This window comes from Mus caroli, unplaced genomic scaffold (genome assembly GCF_978045245.1).
Source record: "Mus caroli unplaced genomic scaffold, Mus_caroli_1 scaffold_4, whole genome shotgun sequence".
In the NCBI taxonomy this organism is placed as follows: Eukaryota; Metazoa; Chordata; class Mammalia; order Rodentia; family Muridae; genus Mus; species Mus caroli.
In genome coordinates this window covers 81166888-81189502 of record NW_028227259.1, presented here as the reverse complement: position 1 = coordinate 81189502, position 22615 = coordinate 81166888, and positions in this window count along the sequence as shown.

Sequence of the window (22615 nt, the reverse complement as noted above, 5' to 3'; positions counted from 1 at the left end):
GGCATTCCCTAGTTTGATATAAAATATCAAATGGTCATTTCTGAAGTCACATACTGCTGGAATCCAGCCTGGGAAGGTTTAAGAACCTGAAGGAAGATGCTTAGAATAGGTTAAAGACTACTTTGACCACGAAGTTCAATTCACACACTCTGGCACTGAGACAACTAAGACCACCTTTATTTATACACCTATTTCCCACACGTATAAAGCTCTCACATCCATTTCCTCATTTTCTCACATACAACGTCTTTAAAGAATTTCCTACATTTAACAATAATGTGCACACTGGAATTTTTCCATTCCTTCTCCCCCTCAGTCTCTACAGTTTTCTGCTAACTCTTGAAATATATCAAGAAAGATGAAGCATAGGTCAACAGGCAGTTTCTATATAACTCAGCACACTGGTACATAAGTGAGTGACTGTGGATGGCAGTAATTGTGGTTACAGTATGGAGAGATGATAGACAACATATCTAGGAGATTCTGACTTAATTTTTGGCATCTATCATTCCCCAATATCCAAATCAGTAGAAGATCTAGTTCCTCTAATGCAAGAACTCTCAGCATATTAGTAAACTGAGTCAGTTCCTTGTCCTTGTTTGGCTCACCTCTGAATGTTCCTATTAAGTCTTGGAACCAATAATCCAGCAAGACCTTTCTAACATTTTTATAATCATCTAATTGTTTTCCAAGACAGGTTAGTAGGCATATGGTTGTTAGAACTAAGTTCCCATGAGAAGAAAAGATCCGGCCATTAGCCGATGTACCCAGATCGAGGCCTACTGCTGACTCTACAGCATCAACATTCTGTTTTACTACCATGATCTCCAGAGACAAACAAGAATAAATCATAGTTCAGGTTATCTTTTTCTGATTCTGGGGAAGTGTCTGTCACAGCAAACAAACAAACAAACAAAAGGTAAAGACTTCCATTAACAATACCAAGAAGGCAGACACAAGGCAAAAGTAAAGAAATCATTCCCTCAGGAAAGGTCAGGACATTCTGCATAAATATCCCTACAGATCCTGGACATGTAGAGACCCAACTCGTGATAACAGTCTGCAGCATACTTGTACACCTTTTCCAGAAGAGACTTGGTCACCTATAATGTACATACATTCAGATAACACTGAACTGCCTCAGCCAGTAAAATCTCTCTCTCTCTCTCTCTCTCTCTCTCTCTCTCTCTCTCTCTCTCTCTCTCTCTCTCTCTCTCTCTCTCTCTCTCTCTCTCTCTCTCTCTCTCTCCCCACGTGCATGTACATATGTGTAACAATTAAAGAATAAGACACAAATCTAAGAGGTAGTGAGGGGGAGCAGAAGGTGAAAGAATTTGAATTGAATGACTGAAATAAAATGAAGGAAATTATTTAACTATGCATTTTAATAAAAAGTGCCCATTATATCATTTTTAAATCATCATTTTATTACATATTTTAGGAAGTTATCCCAAGTAGTTTAATACACTTTGTAACTCTTAGTATATTAAAGATGACTTTAATTAGCTATAGAATATTTTCTAAACCTCTAATATATTTTATATTATCTTCTGCCAAAATATGTTTGCCATCTACAGTAGGTAAAATCTTGAACCTGTGAGTCAATTATATGATTATCTATAGCTGTGTATTTGCATACAACTGCAGTGAAAGGATGTACACTGTGATCTATAGAGATCATAAGCAAGTAAAAGTAAGGGAGTTTTGACAGTAGCACCAAACACAACTGAAATACATTTATTTATTATAGTGGTAGACACCAGATCACGTCATCTATCTGTAGAAATGGAAAGGCAGATGGAGATATTAAAATAACCAAGCAGTGCTATACAACCATTGGATACAGAAGAATACTTTGAAGACATTTTTGCATTTTTAACACCAAAATCCTCTGTATTTTGTTAATCTCACCTCCTGTTCTTTTTACATTCATTTCATATTTGCTGTTTTATAACTCTTCCTCCATTTTCCATTACTTCTATTTATCAGGTTTGTTGATTGATTTTTTTTCTGTTTTAAAATTTTCATATTCAGTTACAAACTTATTCTTACATTCAATTTTTATCACACATCTTTTAAATTTTTTGTAATTGACAATGGAAATCATAACATTTTGATTAATTTCACTAGATATATCTTAAATGAATGCTGAAAATATTAATTGATAGTAGATTTGGGGCTAGAGAGATGGCTTGGGGGTTAAGAGCACTGACTGCTCTTCCAGAGGACATAAGTTCAATTCCCAGCAAGCACATGGTGGCTTGCAACCATCTATAATAGGATCTGATGCCTTCTTCTGGTGTGTCTGAAGACAGCGACATTGTACTCACATACATAAAATAAATAACTAAATCTTAAAATCTTAAAATATTAAATATTAAAATATTCCCAGATGTCCTTCAACAGAGGAGTGGATACGGATAATGTGGTACATTAACACAATGGAGTACTATTCAGCAATTTAAAAAAATGAATTTATGAAATTCTTAGGCAAATGAATGAATCTGGAGGATATCATCCTGAGTGAGGTAACCCAGTCACAAAATAACACTCATGATATGCACTGACTGATAAGCAGATATTAGCCCAGAAATTAGAATATCCAAGATACAATTTTCAAAACACATGCAACTCAAGAAGAAGGAAGACCAAAGTGTGGATACTTCGCTCCTTCTTAGAATGGGAAACAAAATACCCATGGAAGGAGTTACAGAGATAAAGTTCAGAGCTGAGACAGAAGGAAAGACCATCCAGATACTGCCCCACCCAGGGATTCATCCCATAAACAACCAAGAAACACAGACACTATTGCATATGCCAGCAAGATTTTGCTGAAAAGACCCTGATATAGCTGTCTCCTGAGAGGCTATGCCAGTGCCTGGCAAATACAGAAGTGGATGCTCACAGTCATCTATCAGATGGAACACAGGGCCCCCAATGGAGGAGCTAGAGAAAGTACCCAAGGAGCTAAAGGGGTCTGCAACCCTATAGGAAGAACAACAATATGAACTAACCAGTACCCCTCCCCACCCCTCGAGCGCCCAGAGCTGTGTCTCTAGTTGCATATGTAGCAGAAGATGGCCTAGTCATCCATCAATGGGAAGAGAGGCCCTTGGTCTTGTGAAGATCATATGCCCCAGTATAGGGGAATGCCAGAGCCAGGAAGCAGGAGTGGGTAGGTTGGGGAGCAGGACAGGGTGATTATAGGGGTCTTTGGGGATAGCATTTGAAACATAAATGAAGAAAATATCTAATTTTTAAAAAAAGGCAGCATACAACAGCTGATATGAGCAACACTTATACAGCAAAGGACTACCGGGTCTGTGTTTAGTCAGAGTAGATGCACCTAACACTCAAGAGACTGGAGGCCCCAGAGAGTTTAGAGGTCTGGTGAAATGGGGATGGGTGGTCGGGACATCCTCGTGGAGACAGGAGAGGAGGTATGAGATGTAGAACAGTCAGAGGATGGACCAGGAGGAGAATAAAATCTGGAGTTTAAAATAAAAAAAATAAAAATAAAATAAAATAAAATAGAAAATCAAATAACCCCATTAAAAAATGGGGCTCAGAGCTGAACAAAGAATTCTCACCTGAGGAATACCGAATGGCAGAGAAGCACCTGAAAAAATGTTCAACATCCTTAATCATCAGGAAAATACAAATCAAAAAAACCCTGAGATTCCACCTCACACCAGTAAGAATTGCTAAGATCAAAAATTCAGGTGACAGCAGATGCTGGCGAGGATGTGGAGAAAGAGGAACACTCCTCCATTGTTGGTGGGATTGCAAGCTTGTACAACCACTCTGTAAATCAGTCTGGTGGTTCCTTAGAAAATTGGACATAGAACTACCGGAGGATCCAGCAATACCTCTCCTGGGCATATATCCAGAAGATGTCCCAACCGGTAAGAAGGACACATGCTCCACTATGTTCATAGCAGCCTTATTTATAATAGCCAGAAGCTGGAAAGAACCCAGATGCCCCTCAACAGAGGAATGGATACAGAAAATGTGGTACATTTACACGATGGAGTACTACTCAGCTATTAAAAAGAATGAATTTATGAAATTCCTAGGCAAATGGATGGACCTGGAGGGCATCATCCTGAGTGAGGTAACCCAATCACAAAGGAACTCACACAATATGTACTCACTGATAAGTGGATATTAGCCCAGAAACTTAGAATAGCCAAGATACAAGATACAATTTGCAAAACACATGAAACTCAAGAAGAAGAAAGACCAAAGTGTGGACACTTTGCCCCTTCTTAGAATTGGGAACAAAACACCCATGGAAGGAGTTACAAAGACAAAGTTTGGAGCTGAGACAAAAGGATGGACCATCTAGAGACTTCCATATCCGGGGATCCATCCCATAATCAGCTTCCAAACGCTGACACCATTGCATATACTAGCAAGATTTTGCTGAAAGGACCCAGATATAGCTGTCTCTTGTGAGACTATGCCAGGGCCTAGCAACCACAGAAGTGGATGCTCACAGTCAGCTCTTGGATGGATCACAGGCCCCCAATGGAGGACCTAGAGAAAGTACCCAAGGAGCTAAAGGGATCTGCAACCCTATAAGTGGAACAATATTATGAACTAACCAGTACCCCGGAGCTCTTGACTCTAGCTACATATATATCCAAAGATGGCCTAGCTGGCCATCAATGTAAAGAGAGGCCTATTGGACTTGCAAACTTTATATGCCCCAGTACAGGGGAACGCCAGGGCCAAAAATGGGAGTGGGTGGTTATGGGAGTGGGGGGGGAGGATATGGGGGACTTTTGGGATAGCATTGGAAATGTAAATGAGGAAAATACCTAATAAAAATATTTAAAAAGAGAGCAAACATAACAAGACCTATCAACTGTCTTTAATATCGTTCAATATAAATGGACTCAACTTACTTATAAAAAGACATAAGCTAACAGACTGGATATGCAAGCAGGTTCTAAAATTATTTTTCAAAATCTGTGACCTTTCCCACTTATGATTTTCAGATTTTTATTACATTAGCTATCTTTATAGTTGTTTTCTTTTAAGATTGCATGTGTACACATTTTATGCTTAATAAGCATATTATGTAAATCTTTCTGCTTTTCAAATTCAAAAAATATATTTTCCTGCATTCTCTATTGAAAATATCTTTAGAGATTCAAATAATTACTGTAGAATAGGGAATTTAACTCAGTTTAATAAGTATCTATACATTCATAAATTTTGGAATATTTCTTTGATACTGACTTGAAACAAGTGAATTGCTTTCTTGATGAAAGAAAATGTTAAATTCTCACAAGATTTCTGATATTAGAGTCAGAAATCTCATTAAATTTATTCTCGAAAAAAATAAACAAAGGAACTCCATGGAGTGTTCAGTGAGGAGATAGGAAAATGAACAAATCAGTCATTTCTAGGAAAGCAGCTGAGAAATATCAGCAGTTATAGGATCAAAATGATTTTCTGGAAGACAGAAGACTAATGGGCATATTATAATGTAGAGAGCAATGTTGCTTTAGTGGAGCTAGAAGCCATGGGAAGCTCCCTAAAATAGGTGGTGTCTTAGTTAGGGTTTTACTGCTGTGAACAGACACCATGACCAAGGCAAGCCTTATAAAAACAACATTTAATTTGGTGCTGACTTACATGTTCAGAGATTCAGTTCATTATCATCAAGGTGGGAGCATGGCAGTATCCAGGCAGGCATGGCATAGGCAGAGCTGAGAGTTCTACATCTTCATCCAAAGGCTGCTAGTGGAAGACTGACTCCCAGCTAACTAGGGTGAGGGTCTTAAATCCATACTGACAGTGACACACCTACTCCAAACAGGTCACACCTATTCCAACAAGGTCACTCCTCCAAATGGTGCCACTCCCTGGTCCAAGAACATAAACTATCACAGGTGGAGAAACAGGATCAGATAGCAATCTGACTCATATATGTCAATAAAAAAACACCAGACCTGTGTCAGTCTCATTCCTTATCATAAAGAAAACTTTCAAAACAAATAATTACCAGATACTTAATAATTGTTATGTCAAGCAGAATATATGTCTACTTCAATGAGTGTTTTTATATTGTAAGTTTATCCTTGCTTTTGTATTTGAATATGTCTACATTAATATCTGCAAAATTATTCTATGCTTTAACATACCTCCAAAACATAAACACACACACATACGTGCACATACACGCACACACACCCGTACTTTTAGCTCCCTCACTCAAGAAAAAGCAAATAAGAGCAAAAGAAACCCCAGGCATTGATTACCCTAATTATCTCTGTTATTTGTCATGTACACCAATATCATAATGCTGAAAGAAAAGCAGTAACTCTCAACATGAAGAAGATGCAAACAAGTAAATTAAATCTACCTTTTAATTTATTTATTTATTTTTACACTCCATATTATATTTGCTCTCCCCCACATCCACTCTCTGAGTGTTCCACACCCCATACCTCCTCCTCACCCCCCTCTCTCCACGTGGATGCCCCAACCCCTACCCCACCTGAGCTCTCAACTCCCTGGGGCCTCCAGCCTGTTGAGGGTTAGGTGCATCATCTCTAAATGGACACAGACCCAGCAGCTCACTACTGTATGTATGTCGGGGGCCTCATATCTGCTGGTGTATGCTGCCTGCTTGGCGGTCCAGTGTTTGAGAGATATGGGGGTCCAGATTAATTGAGACGGCTGGTCCTCCTACAGGATTGCCCTCTTCCTCAGCTTTTTCAGCCTTCCCTAATTAAATAACAAGGGTCAGCTGCTTCTGTCCATTAGTTGGGTGCAAATATCTGCATCTGGCGAATTCAGCTGCTTGTTGGGTCTTTCAGAGGGCAGTCATGCAGGTCCCTTTTTGTGAGCACTCAATAGCCTCAGTAATAGTGTCGGGCCTTGGGACCTCCCCTTGAGCTGGATCCCACTTTGGGCCTGTCACTGGACTTTCCTTCCCTCAGACTCCTCTCCATTTTCTTCCCTGAATTTTTTTTAGACAGGGACAATTATGGGTAAGAGATGAGACTGTGGGATGGTAACCCCATCCCTCACTTGATGCCCTGTCTTCATGCTGGAGATGGGATCTATAAGTTCTCTCTCCCTACTTTTGGGCATTTCCTCTAAGGTCACTCACTACCTTTGAGTCCTGAGAGTCTCTCATCTCCCAGCTCTTTGCATTTTGGAGGGGCCCCCCAACCTCCTATCGACTGTGGTTGCCTATTTCCATTCTTTCTGCTGACCATAAGGGCTTCAGTGCTTTTCCCTCACCCAATACCAGATCTGGTTCCCCTCTTCCCCCAAATCCCCCCACCCCAGTCCACTTTCCCTTCCAGGTCCCTCTCTCTCTCCTCACTTGTGATTGCTTTCTTCTCCCTCCCAGGTGGGCCTGAAGCATCCTCACATGGGCCCTTCAGCTTGTTGACCTTTTTGAGTTATGTGGCCTGTATCTTGGGTATTTGACACTTTTTTTGACTAATATCCACTTATTAGTGAGTACATACCATACATATCCTTTCGGCTCTGAGTTACCTCACTCAAGATATTTTCTAGTTCCATCCATTTGCCTAAGAATTTCATGAAATCATTGTTTTGAATATCTGAGTAGTATTCCATTGTGTAAATAAACCACATTTTTTTTCTGTATCCATTCTTCTGTCTTGGGACATCTGGATTGTTTCAAGCTTCTGCTATCCCAAACATGTGGAACATGTGCACATGTGGCATGATGGGGCATCTTTTGGGTATATTCCAAAGAGTGTATTGCTGGATCTTTAGGTTGATCTATTTCCAAATTTTCTGAAGAACCTTCACATTGATTTCCAGAATGGTTGTAGCAGTTTGCAATCCCACCAGCAATGGATGAGTGTTCCTCTTTCTCCACATCCTTGCTAATATGTCTTGCTAATATTGTCTTAGGGTCGTTTTGATTTGTATTTCTCTGATCACTCAGGACTTTAAACATTTCTTTAGGTGTTTCTCAGGCATTTGAGATTCCTTTGTTGTGAATTCTTGGTTTAGGTCTATACCCATTTTTTGATTGGGTTGTTTGGTTTTTTGAAGTTTAGCTTCTTGTGTTCTTTATATATTTTGAATATTGGCCCTCTATTGAATTTGGGGTTAGTGAAGTTTTTTTCCCAACTTGTAGATTGCCAACTTGACTAATTTCTTTTGCCTTAGAGAAGCTTTCCATTTTCATGAGGTCCCATTTATCAATTCTTTATCTTAGATTGTGAGCAATTGGAGTTCTGTTTAGAAAATTTTCCTCTGTGCCAATAAGTTTAAAGCTCTTTCCCATTTTCTCTTCTATTAGATTCACTGTATCAAATTTCATGTTGATGCCCTTGACCTATTTGGACTTGAGTTTTGTGCATGGTGACAAATATTGGTCTATTTTCATTTTTCTTCATACATATATACAGCTAGACCAGCACCATTTATTGAAGATGCTTTCTATTTTCCATTGTATATGTTTGGCTTCTTTATGAAAGATCAAGTGCCTGTAAGTATATGGTTTTTGTACCTGGCATTATATGTCTGTGATTCTCTCCTTTTGGCTTTCTTGTGAGATTATTAATATCTTGTCTTCTCTTTGGTGTAGGTCCCTCATTTTATTGGAGTTTTCCTTCTAGGCTCCTTTATAGAGTTGGTTTGGTAGATAAATACTGTTCAAATTTGGTTTTGTCCTGGAATATTTTGTTTTCTCCGTCTATGGTAATTGGGAGTTTTTCTGGGTATAGTAGCTTGGGCTGGCATTTATGCTCTCTTAGAGTCTGCATGACCTCTGACCAGGCTCATCTGGCTTTTAGTGTCTCTGTTGAGAAGTCTCATGTAGTTCTGATAAGTCTACCTTTATATGTTACTTGGCCTTTTTCCTTGCAGCTTTTAATATTTTTTCTTTGTCTTTTGCTTTTAGTGTTTTGATTATCATGTAAAGCGAGGATTCTCTTTTCTGGTCCCATTTATTTTGTGTTCTATAGGTTTCTTATACATTTATGACCACCTCTTTCTTTAGTTTGAGGAACTTTTCTTCTTGATTTTGTTGAAGACATTTTCAGGTCCTTTGAGCTGGGACTCTTCATTCTCCACTATTCAGATTATTCTTAGATTTGGTCTTTTCATTGTTTCCTGGATTTCATGGATGTTTTGAGTTAAAAGTTGGTTTTTTTTATGCTTTGAATTTTCTTTGACAATTGTGTCTATCTATTCTACTATATATTCTACATTTGAGATTCTCTCTTCTATCTCTTGTATTCTGGTGGTGATGTTTATATCTGTAATTCTTGACCTCTTTCCTAGGTTTTCCATTTTTAGGAATGATCTGGACAAGAAATACAAAACATATAGATTTTATTTATTTTTGAGTACTGGATAATGAACTTAAGACCTTTACCTATAGTGAGCAAATCCTCACCATGCTCTACTAATTAATGATCTCTACACATCACTTGTACTAAACACTAGCAGTGAGTCTTACTTACCTGTGTATGCATGCCATGTGTCACGGAAACCCATTGCTGTTATCTGGAAGACTTCTGTTCTCTTTGCACAGGAAAACAACTTCAAAATCTTTAGTACTCACATCTTATGCACACTAAATCTTTGCTGGTGATTTTTCTAAATTGTTCAGGAAATACAGCACCTATATATTCTTCAAATTTCATGTCCTACTCCTTAATAGAGAACTAACTTTACTATTAACAACAGAGTCATTGATTCCTTTCCACATGTAACTTTATTAGATTGTTGTACCTTTCTTAACTTCATTTTCACACAGTAATTCAGTGAGAATTGTGTGAATCACTCAAGTCTTATCAGGAAGTTTGAATATGTAACATGGATCATTTGAACTTGAGTCTAATGTAGTGAACATAATTGTCATTTACATAAGAACGTTAGGATGAAATTATTCTGACATCTAAATGACTTAATAAAAACAAAGCATATGCCTTTTAGTGTAAACTTTGATGAGGTTCGAAAGTTTTCCCCAAAGAATTTTCTAAATTATCATAAGAAACTGCTGGATTATTTTTAACTAGGTATTTTCTTCATTTACATTTCAAATGCTATCCCAAAAGTCGCCCTTAACCTCCCCCCACTCCCCTACCCACTCACTCCCACTTCTTGGCCCTGGCGTTCCCCTGTACTGGGGCATATAAAGTTTGCAAGTCCAAGGGGCATCTCTTCACAATGATGGCCGAATAGGCCATCTTCTGATACATATGCAACTAGAGACATGAGCTCCTGGTGTACTTGTTAGTTCATAATGTTGTACTACCTATAGGGTTGCAGACCCTTTTAGTTCCTTGGGTACTTTAGCTCCTCCACTGGGGGCCCTGTGTTCCATCCAATAGCTGACTGTGAGCATCCACTTCTAAGTTTGCTAGGCCCAGGCATAGTCTCAAAAGAGACAGCTATATCAGGGTCCTTTCAGCAAAATCTTGCTAGTGTGTGCAATGGTGTCAGCATTTGGAAGCTGATTATGGGATAGATCCCCAGGTATGGCAGTCTCTAGATGGTCCATCCTTTCATCTTAGCTCCAAACTTTGTCTCTGTAACTCCCTGAATTGGTGTTTTGTTCCCAATTCTAAGAAGGGGCAAAGTGTCCACACTTTGGTTTTCATTCTTCTTGAGTTTCATGCATTTACCAAATTGTATCTTATATCTTGGGTATCCTAAGTTTTGGGCTAATATCCACTTATTCGTGAGTACATATTGTGTGAGATCCTTTGTGATTGTGTTACCTCACTCAGGATGATGCCCTCCAGGTCCATCCATTTGCCTAGGAATTTCATTAATTCATTCTTTTTAATAGCTGAGTAGTACTCCATTGTGTAAATGTACCACATTTTCTGAATCCATTCCTCTGTTGAGGGGCATCTGGGTTCTTTCCAGCTTCTGGCTATTATAAATAAGGCTGCTAAGAACATAGTGGAGCATGTGTCCTACTTACCTGCTGGAACATCTTCTGGATATATGCCCAGGAGAGGTATTGCAGGATCCTCCCATAGTACTATGTCCAATTTTCTGAGGAACCACCAGACTGATTTTCAGAGTGGTTGTACAAGCTTGCAATAACACCAACAATGGAGGAGTGTTCCTCTTTCTCCACATCCTCCCCAGCATCTGACTTCACCTGAATTTTTGATCTTAGCCATTCTGACTGGTGTGAGGTCGAATCTCAAGGTTGTTTTGATTTACATTTCCCTGATGATTAAGGATGCTGAACATTTTTTCAGGTGCTTCTCAACCATTAGGTATTCCTCAGGAATTCCTCAGAATTCCTCAGAGAATTCTTTGTTTAGCACTGAGCCCCGTTTTAATGGGCTTATCTGATTTGTCTGGATTCCACCTTCTTGAGTTCTTTATATATATTGGATATTAGTCCCCTATCTGATTTAGAGTAGGTAAAGATCCTTTCCCAATCTGTTGGTGTCCTTGTTGTCTTATTGACAGTGTCTTTTGCCTTACAGAAGCTTTGCAATTTTATGAGGTCCCATTTGTTGATTCTCAATCTTAATATTCAGGAATTTCCCCCTGGAAATCCATTAGCATAATCCACTTTATAAACAAGCTCAAAGACAAAAACTGCATGATCATCTCCTTAGATGAGGAGAAAGCATTTGACAAAATCCAACACCCATTCAGGATAAAAGTCTTGGAAAGATGAGGAATTCAAGGCCCATACCTAAACATGAAAAAAGCAATCTACAGCAAACCAGCACCCAACATCAAAGTAAATGGTTAGAAGCTGGAAGCAATCCCACTAAATAAAGGGACTAGACAAAGCTTCCCACTTTCTTCCTACCTATTCAACATATTACTTGAAGTCCTAGCCAGAGCAATTCGACAACAAAAGGATATAGAGGGGATACAAATTAGAAAGGAAGAAGTCAAAATATCCCTTTTAGCAGATGACATGATAGTATATATAAGTGACCCTAAAAATTCCACCAGAGATCCCCAAAACCAGATAAACAGCTTCAGTGAAGTAGCTGGATATAAAATTAACTTAAACAAGTCAATGGCCTTTCTCTACACAAAGGATAAACAGGCTGAGAAAGAAATTAGGGAAACAACACCCTTCACAATAGTCACAAATAATATAAAATACCATGGTGTGATTCTAACTAAAGAGGTGAAAGATCTGTATCTAAATTCATCTGGAATAACAAAAAACCTAGGATAGCAAAAACTCTTCTCAAGGATAAAAGAACCTCTGGTGGAATCACCATGTCTGACCTAAAGCTTTACTACAGAGCAATTGTGATAAAAAAAACTGCATGGTACTGGAATAGCAACAGACAAGTAGGCCAACGGAATAGAATTGAAGACTCAGATATGAACCCACACAGCTATGGTCACTTGATCTTTGACAAGGGAGCAAAAACCATCCAGTGGAAAAAAGACAGCATTTTCAACAAATGGTGCTGGCACAACTGGCGGTTATCATGTAGAAGAATGCAAATTGATCCATTCCTATCTCCTTGCACTAAGGTCAAATGTAAGTGGATCAAGGAACTCCACATAAAACCAAAGACAGTGAAACTTATAGAGGAAAAAGTGGGGAAAAGCCTCAAGGATTTTTTTTAACTGATATTTCTTTTCACAAACTATGGCTTTCTGAACACTGAAAAAGTAGAAACAGAATCCTACAATATTTCAGAAGAACTTTACATAATCATAAACCCAATATGATCTGGTGTCCTCCACCCTTTTCACCCCAAAGAAGTATGAGATCACACTTGACTGGGGATAGACCAAGAACACAGTCCTCTGTGTGTCAACCCCGGATGATCCAAGCAGACAGGACTGAAATGTCCATTAAAAACACTTTAATTAACTTCTCTTAGAAGTTTTCTAAGTCAACAGTCAGATTTTACCTTACTTGGGTTTCATTCTTGTCATTTGTTATAATGAACAATTTGCTTAGAACATGCAGCAATTAGAAGTCAGTTAAAATCACATTTACAACCAAATTAAAAGCCTAACAGCCATTATTTCTGGCAATCCTTAATATTATATTTTAGTCTAGTTACATATTATGTACTTTGAAATTATATGCAAATAATTATGTTTTGAATGAATGCATACTCAGATAAACTGTCTTTCCTATTTAAAGAAAATGACTTATTTTCTTGAAAATAATGTCTTCCAACTTAAACATTCAATTTTTAAAAGATTTATTTATTTATTTATTTATTTATATGAGTATATTGTAGCTGTTCAGATGGTTGTGAGCCTTCATGTGGTTTATTTTTCTAATAAATGTGGATTATTTTATAAAATAAACAAACTCTCAGGAAAATTTATTCATAACGTTTCCTTGGGGATATGACTTGAATGGCAAAATCTGCCATCATTTAATGATGAAGTTAATGAGATATAGAATTTATGTGGTATATATATTCAACTAAAAAAATTAAACCTTTTATCAGAAACAAAGTGCTCTGTCTACTAGAACTCTTGGGAAACCAACTGTGTGTGTTTTCCATAATCCACAGTCTTTAACAATAAGAAAGGTACCATTAGCTTTTAAAATATTCAGGAGATAGGATAAACACAAATATTTTATCTCATCTGTTATTTTTTGTGCTCACTGTATGTAGAATAAACTGAACTTGAAAAAGGCTATAATTCTCAGTATGTCATGTAAGTATACTAGAAAGAAATAATATATGTAACTTCATCCTGCTCTAATATATAGACAAAAAGTCAATTTGTTCTTAAGTAATCAGCAACAAAAATCACATTACAAGACTAACAAATCACAACAAATCAAAACCTAGTCAACCCAAAACACCTATTAAGCAAAAATCCACGAGCATGAACTTGGACATTTTCCAAGCAATCTGCTATGATTCATTCCCCAAACTATTTCTGTTGTTAAGTTATCATATGTGTTCATTCGTCTACATAGGAAACGCAAACTCCATATGAATTCCATAAAATGGATGATAAAAATGTTAAGGAAAAATATTTTTAAAACAAGGGAATAAGATCACAGCATAGAAGATGCTGATTTAAGTTTGAGTACAATTTTCCTAAGGCTTGTAATAAAAGTGTATGTGTTATATATGTTTGTGTGTGTGTGTGTGTGCATATATATATGCATATATATATATATACACCTTAAAATTATATAAATAAAGTACATGTATATTCTTTTAAATCAAAAATAATGATTGGAATCAATTTTTGAAATAATGTCACATCCCTAGAAATTATTTTAAACATTAAATAAATTAAAATATAAGGTATAAAGCTTTAGACACAGATGAATACATTGTAAATCCTAAGATGAAGACAACTATGCTACAAACTATACTAACAAAAATACCCCAGCACTTCACATATCCCCTCTAATATGTCACATCTATGTGACTCTAGATGATAAAGGAGCCACAGATAATGGCTTTAGAAAGAGGGTGAAGCAGTGTTCTTCACTGACAAGTCATTTGAAATGTTAATCATAGAAATGGTCAGTACTAGACATGTTCACATAAAATAATAAATGAACACAGTAGGTTATATACACGCATGTATGTATACGTGTGTTTGTGTGTGTGTGACTGTGTGTGTGACTGTGTATGTGAGTGTGTGTGTGAGTGTGTGGGTGTGTGTATGTGTGTGTGTGTGTGTGTGTGTGTGTGTGTAGAAAATCCTAAAATAGAGTCAGAAGGCCTGAAGAACAATGACAAAGGATTTAACAAAGAGAGTGAGAACAGAAGTGGAAGATGAATGTGTTGAAAATAGTTCCATTTTATTATTTCTTCTTAGACCAGACACATGGTAAAAAGTGTAATGCAAGGCAAGATAGATAAATGATGAACATTATTGATATACCTGATCATGAAACAGGCAACCTGCTAGGAAAGACAACACAAACAAAGCAAAAACATTATATTCATTTTATTCATGAATTGGTGGAAATACAAAATTGAACAATGATTGAATCCATTCTTCAGTTCTTATACTAGAGTTAAGACTGAGACCTTCATGTCAACTTGTATTATTGGGTACAAAACATGTTATTATTTGACAATATTTTATCATTTCTCTTTTCCATTTCTCTCCTAGTCTACTTCTTTTATTAGTCAATATGTTATTCCACTATTTATCAAATTCCTCTTAAGTATGAAATACTGATTCTTGCACAGGTATTTCAGCTTGTAACACGGATTTATTTTACACCAAGAGTGTAAATATGTAAACAGCTAACATATTAAGCAAGATGATAACCAGAACAAATGCAAGCACAGAAGGTATGTATTCAAGTACAGTGAGAGTTAGAGAGAATGTTTTCTGTGTGTTATAGAGTAAGAACATAGGAATACTGATATTTGTAGACATAGTGATTGAAAGGATAGCTCAATTGTACACATACTTTGCAAAGAATCTGAAGGACACATTCTGAAGCATGGCATGTTGCTTTTGACTCTTGTGTTCATGTGACTAAAGGACCAAGAAGGAGCTTGAAGAAATAGAGGAAATTGGTCTTTCTCATGTTGTAATGCACACATGATCTGTGTGGGCAACTACCTCTTATCTAACTCTTTTCTGTATTATCTGAGAAGGGGAAGAATCTGTAACAAAATATTGAGTATAATAATTATATAAATTAGGTGTGTATGTGTTTCCCTCTCCTAATAATAACATTTGCCTAACAGAGCTGTTAAAGGTTGTCAGTTAATATCACACACATGCTAACTATCCAGGTTTAATAGTTATAAATATATTTTTATTATTAAGCAACTAGAAATTCAGGATAGTATCAGCAAATTTATTAAAAAAGAAAACATTGCTGAATATACAATGGAACAAAAAGTTTTCCAAAATTTTCCAGAAATGAGAAAATATATATTGAAAAATCACAAAGATTTGACATATTAGTCAAACTTGTGTTAGAATTTTTCAATATAAACTTCACTAGTGTATGGTATATAATGTTGTGTGAATATTTTAAATACTTTGACATAACTTTTGCCATTTTTAAATATACATATTTTAAACCTTATTTTGCATATTTATTATAATTCATTAAAAACATTGTTGCTATATGGGTTATTAGAGAATACTGTATCTTTTCTATGAGAAAACAAGTTTACAATTAGAATATACAAAATTTTAAGAATCACTGAGATATTGCTATATCATTTTAACACTGCTTAAACCTGAATGTTGAACTGTCTCTGAATTTGGGCAATGGAGAATCAGTACTGTGATCTGTGATATACATTTGATGAACAACTTTCAGAGTTAAGGAATATTCACATCTTAGTATCAGATTTAAATATGCAGGTGCTATAGTTTAATAGTCTACAGTAATGGGATTTATGAAACTTCAGGAGGAACATCTATCTTCTGGTTCGTTAGAGACCTCACTGTCCTCCCAATCCTGGTGGTTCAGGAGTTGACTACGAAAATTAATTACAAATGTTCACCATTTTAAGCTATGTATTGCAGGTCTCTAGGATAGGCTGCATCAGTGGAAAGCAGTTTGAAATGACTCCAATGATTTTGACACTGAAAAACAATTTACAACTAGTGTATTTTCTTGGTAGTTTGAAATGTGCAATATTTTTACCTCTGAATATTATTCATTATGATTGAAAAAGTGTGCAAGGACGCTTTTTAATAGCCTGAGAGATTCATTCTACCTTAAAGGTTTTCATCAAAGACTTGTCTGTGCAACTGAGTATGTGTCATGCAGAATTGCACTGTCATCAAATGACATTAATCTAAAATCTGAGGTTACCCGCAGGTGAGGAAATAAATTGAGATTTGGAGTGTCGAGCATGCCACACAGAGTGATGTTCAGCACTGAACTAATAATAAATCTATTTGTGACATTGTTAGTATTTTAAAATAATGAAGAGTTTTGTTGGCATTAAAAGAGGAGTCACAGAGCAGCCATTTTTTAAGGTGCTTGATTTGAATTCAAGAATAAAGTATATAGAAAATAGAAGAAAATATATGTTCAATAACTTCTCTGTTTTAAGAAATTTTTCTTGTTAAAACATGCAAGTAGGTTTTTTAATTGACAAAAAATGATTAATCTAGGAGCAAATCTAGAATTGCTACAGTTACTTCAGAAGATCTGAATAACAATCTTATTAATACATTTATTATACTTACACATTCCACTTAAAATATACTCATTTAACAGAAAATTGTGATGAAGAATGAGATGGGACTTATGTTTTATTATATATCTGTATTTTCTGTTAATTAGCAGGTAAATTAAGAATCATATTAAAATTTATTCTCTTCATAGTAAATAGCATTGTGTATTTTTAAAATAAGGTTTGGCCATTATTAAATAACTGTGTGCTTAGACTTAAAATACTGAGTGTAAGACATTACATCTTGATCATTTGCTAACTTTATCTCTTTTTAACTTCTTTGAGCACTTTCACCTGCTAAACTATATTGTTTAGTCCTGTTTCATGATCTTTATATGTTTCTTTTGAGTATTATTCCTTAGGGTTTTTTTTTTTGAACTGCATGATATTTTATGGATCAAAATCAAGCTAAAACCAAGAAGCTAATAAATGTGAGTTTTAACTATGCCTTACTCATTCCCCAGGTCTTCTTATTAACAGCATATGGATGAGAAAAGTTATTTCCAGATGAATCCTACCTAAGCAAGTTGCATTGCCATTTCTTAAATCTAGTACAGTCCATTTATGGTTTTTTTATGTTATCTACATCCATAGCTTCTAAATCCAAATCTTCCAGTTTAAGTGTAGTTTGCCTCTCTCATCAAAGATATTTTTCTTTTCAGTAGGCAGATACCATTACAGAAAATTAAAGCAAGTCAAAATGTAGAGAGCAATGAATCATATATTATGCAACCCCAGATGATACATCTGAAAGACTTCTTCTGAATACAAGGCTCAGAAGACTTTAAATAGGGGTCATAAAGATTGTAAGAACCAGAATTACTTCTCAGAAACTGTCCTTAGAAGGCCATAGAAATTACTGCCATGAAGCTTAAAATACTTGTCTGTTTAGACATGACATGAACAAGGAACACATAGACAGGACCTCAACAAGGAAGACACCAATAGAAATGTTAACAGAGAAAGTTACTTGGGAGTGGAGAAGGGTGCAATCCCATAGGAAGAACAATGTTGGTGGGGTGGACCACCCAGTGCTCCTAGGGACCAATCAAGGACTATACAGGGAAGGATCCATGGCTCCAGATACATAGGTAGGAGAGGATGGCCTTGTCTGACAACAATGGGAGGGGAGGACCTTGGTCTTATGGAGGTTTGATGCCCAGTGTAGGGGTATGCTAGAGCAGTGGGGCAGGAGAGGGTGAGGGAACACTCTCATAGAGGCAAAGAGGAGAGAAGAGAGGACAGATGTGGGAAGGGGTGTTGTGGAGGTGTAACTGGGAAGGGGGAATATTATTTAAGATATAAATGATTGGAATGACTAATTTTTAAAAAAGAAGAAAGAAAGAATGCTTGAATCCCATGGTTTCTCAACATTCTATAAAGATCTACAGGCAACTGAAGAATGCTGATAGTATTAAGTAGCAAAGAATCCTTGCAATTGCTTATATAATACTCAGTGGTCAGCCTTTGTAACATGTAGACTGAGCAGTTTGCATTTATATTTTTAGGTGTGTGTGTGTGTGTGTGTGTGTGTGTGTGTGTGTGTGTGTGTGTGACTAAAAACCACCATGGGTTTGAGAGAGTTAGCAAGAGGTGGATGAAGAAGAAACATGGGAAGTATAATATGAAAGAAAAGGAAGAAGTAATTCTGTAATTATTTTTTCATTTCACTTTTAATTAAAATACTGTTTTCTACCAACAGATGTGAAACATCTTCCTATTTTTTTATCCACAAATAGCTTATGCTGACTAATTTTATACCAACTTGACACAGGCTAAAGTCATGAGAGAGAAGGGAGCCTCGTTAAGAAAATGCCTCCATAAGATCAGGCTATAGTCAAGACTTCAGAGCATGTTATTAATTGGTGACTAATGTGGGAGGGTCCAGCTCATTGTAAATAGGACAATCCCTGGATCGTGGTTCTTAGTTCTACAGAACATCAGGCCTTTCAGTTCCTGTGAAGCAAAACAGTAAGAAGCATTCATCCATAGCTTTTGCATCGGCTCCTACATCCAGGATCCTTTTCTTCTTGAGATCCTATCCTAACTTTCTCCAATGATGAACAGAGACATGTAAATTTAAGTCATATAACACCTTTTCTTCCCAGTTTATTTTTGGTCTGGTCATGGTGTTTTGTCACTGCAATAATAACCATAACTGAGACAGATTAATTAATTAATTCTTAATTATTTTATCTGTTATCACCAATTGAAAATTTCCCCAATTTTAAAATCAATGTATGAGAAAAATACAAATTATAAATGAAGAAATAATAATGGAGATTTGGTAAATAGTAATGGTCAAATAATTTTAAGCTCACTATATATATATATATATATATATATATATATATATATATATATAGTGAAGGGGGCTCACTTGGCCCTCCTTCTCCTGTCCAATCACAAGCCTCCCACTGTCCTAATGTGATTGGACAAGGAAAATCCTGCAACATATGTATACACATAAACACAAAAGTATATATAATATATATATATATATATATATAGATGAATGATGAATGAATAACTATATATATATATATATATATATATATATATATATATATATTGTTGTGTGGAATATCTACAGCTAGCTCCTGTGCCAGGTGACCTCACCTGCTCCATCTCTAGGCCCGCAAACTCACCAGCCCTGCTAGGCCACATGAATCCCACCAAACCATCTCTTGGACAGGGCCCCCAAGCTCCTCTCCTCTCAATTTCATGCAATGCCCCACACACTCCTGGTTATCCTTCTCAACATCTAATTACCCAGTAGAATCAAGACTCTTAATGCTTAATTAGCCAATCAGATTTATGTATCAATAATAACGCAATTTACAAAATGCCACTACAATAATTTCAGAGCCAAATGATAGTGATAAAGCTTTAGCACAAATTTTCTAACCTTTTGATAACACTGTGACAGCTTCCATTCTGGTTCTCCCTCTACTTCTCTGATCTCTCTTTCTGTCTCATCAACTCCTCACTTGCCCCCCCTTCTCCTGTCCAATCACAAGCCTCCCACTGTCCTAATGTGATTGGACAAGGAAAATCCTTCAATATATGTATACACATAGACACAAAAGTATATATACAAATATATCTACACATATATCTACACATACATGGAGCAATCAAAATAATTTTAACATTTTCAGTCCTAGAAATAAATTGTACTTGCACTTCTTTCATGTACAACTTTAATAATTGATAGAATTTTTAGATTATTGAAATACAAAAAAATTAAAGTTTAAATATTGCATTTAAAATTCAACTTAATAATATTTTGATTATAAAATTAAAAACTAGATTAATGAAATGTTTATTTAATATGTGTAATCTAAACTATAAAATATATTTGATAATTTTGAAAATGAGTAAGCTTGAGAAATCTTAGGTGCAGGGATCTCACAGAGGAATTATCTTAAATAACAGAAACATCTAGATGTTAGAACTTAAAAAAAATGCAGTAGAAGCAAAAGGGGCATTTTCTGGGTGTCACATTATCTCTTAAGTTGTGTAAAATTCATTTGAGATGTTTCTTTTTTTTTACTATATATTGTTATTACCAATTTTCATCAGCATTACTTCTAATTTCCACTTTTATTTATGCTTTTCTATCATTATTCTCTCATATCATCACATCGGCGTTTTCATTAATTTGTCTTTTGTTACTCAGAAAAATACAGAAGCATGTGATGATCTAAAAAATGCATGGTCTCTTAAACACACACACAGACAGAGAAACAGAGAGACTGAAACACAAAAAGAGACAGAGACAGAGACAGGCAGAGGGAGAGAGACAGAGAAACAGATGGACACAGAAAGAGACAGAAAGCTGGGCAGTGGTGGTGCATGCCATTAATCCCAGGACTTGGGAGGCAGAGGTGGGCAGATCTCTGAGTTCGAGGCCAGCCTGGTCTACAGAGTGAGTTCCAGGACAGCCAGGGCTACACCCTGTCTCGAAAACAAACAAAAAAGAAAAAAAAAAGAAAAGAAAGAGACAGAAAGTCAGAGAAAGAAACAGGTAGAGAGAAACAGTGACCCAGAAACTGTCTCATCACACTTTGGGTTGGTTTGAGTGTTTTTGCCAATATCCACTGCAACTAATGACTTTGCCAGGATTGTTCCCATATAAAGATGAGAGCTGACAAGGATGAGATCTGACAAGGCCTAAACAGAGACTCGTAGGTATTTGGGACATGAGTTATTTCTCCTTCCAGTCATTTGATAATTCTTATGACAAGGTTGCTGAAGAAGAAAGCCTGGCCCCAAGATAAACTTCTTTCTCCACATTCATGGTTCACAATGTGAACCACTTGACACAGGTTCTACTCTTACCATTCACTGCAGAGGTCATAGTCCTCAACAGAAACAAGGTACATGCCTTTGATCCTCCCAAACTGTAAGCTACACGAAATATCTTTACTTCATTCAAAATTGAAATATGTACCTCACAATTCTTCGTACCTTACAGACATTTGCAGGAAAAATAATTTTCTAATTCCAAATATAACCATTGGCAGTCTAATGCTTATGATCATGAGAATGAGCTCATGGAAACCAGCTGGAGCCATCCTTACCACCTCATATCTATACATAAGTTGTAACTGTAAGCTTGACTGTGATCAGTAAGAAAGACCCAATTGAAACTAACTTCGAATGTAAAAACTTCTGACAGGGTCCAATGACAAGGGATTTCAATACAAGGAAGCAGCTAAAGGAAGAAAAAAATGTGTAAAAGTAAAAGAGGTCTTAAATGCTAAGGGAGCAACAGACCCCTTCCTCAGAGCTCCCAGGGACTAAACCACCAACCAAAGAATACACATGGAGGGTGGGACCCACGGCTCTAGCTGCATATGGAGCAGAGGATGGCCTTATCTGGCATCAATGAGAGGGAAGGGCCATGGTCCTATGAAGGCTTGATGTCCAAGCATAGGGTAATGCTAGGACAGTGAGGCATGAGTAGGTGGGTAGGGGAGCAGCCTCATATAAGCAAGGGATCGGTGGGATAGGGGGTTTTCAGAGGAGAAACAAAGAAGGAGGATGACATTTGGAATATAAATAAATAAAATATCCACTAAAAATTTTAAAAAATGCTAAGTGAGCACATTTCAGAGTTAATAGAAAAATCATAGCAATAGGTGCACATTTGATTATAAAATGCTCTGAGTCTTTCAAGGAGCTTTTATATGCATATATTTTATCCTGGTTTTCCCATATTAAAATATGTCTTCTCCCTCTAAAACTGTGGCTGAAAAGCAAGAAATGTGTAAATGTCTAGGATCACAGCTTTTGAAAATGGCATAGTGATGCCTTAAAATTAGGTCATCTCATAAGGAGTCCAGTACTATCTCCATGTCTACACTGTGTGTAACCATCAAGTTCAGGAAAATTAGATGCCTAACAAAACGGAGAGCTCTTACGGCACAAGCTCAATGAGGGGATGAAGGACAATTTTTAAAACTCTCACATACACACAATGCAGACTCTGT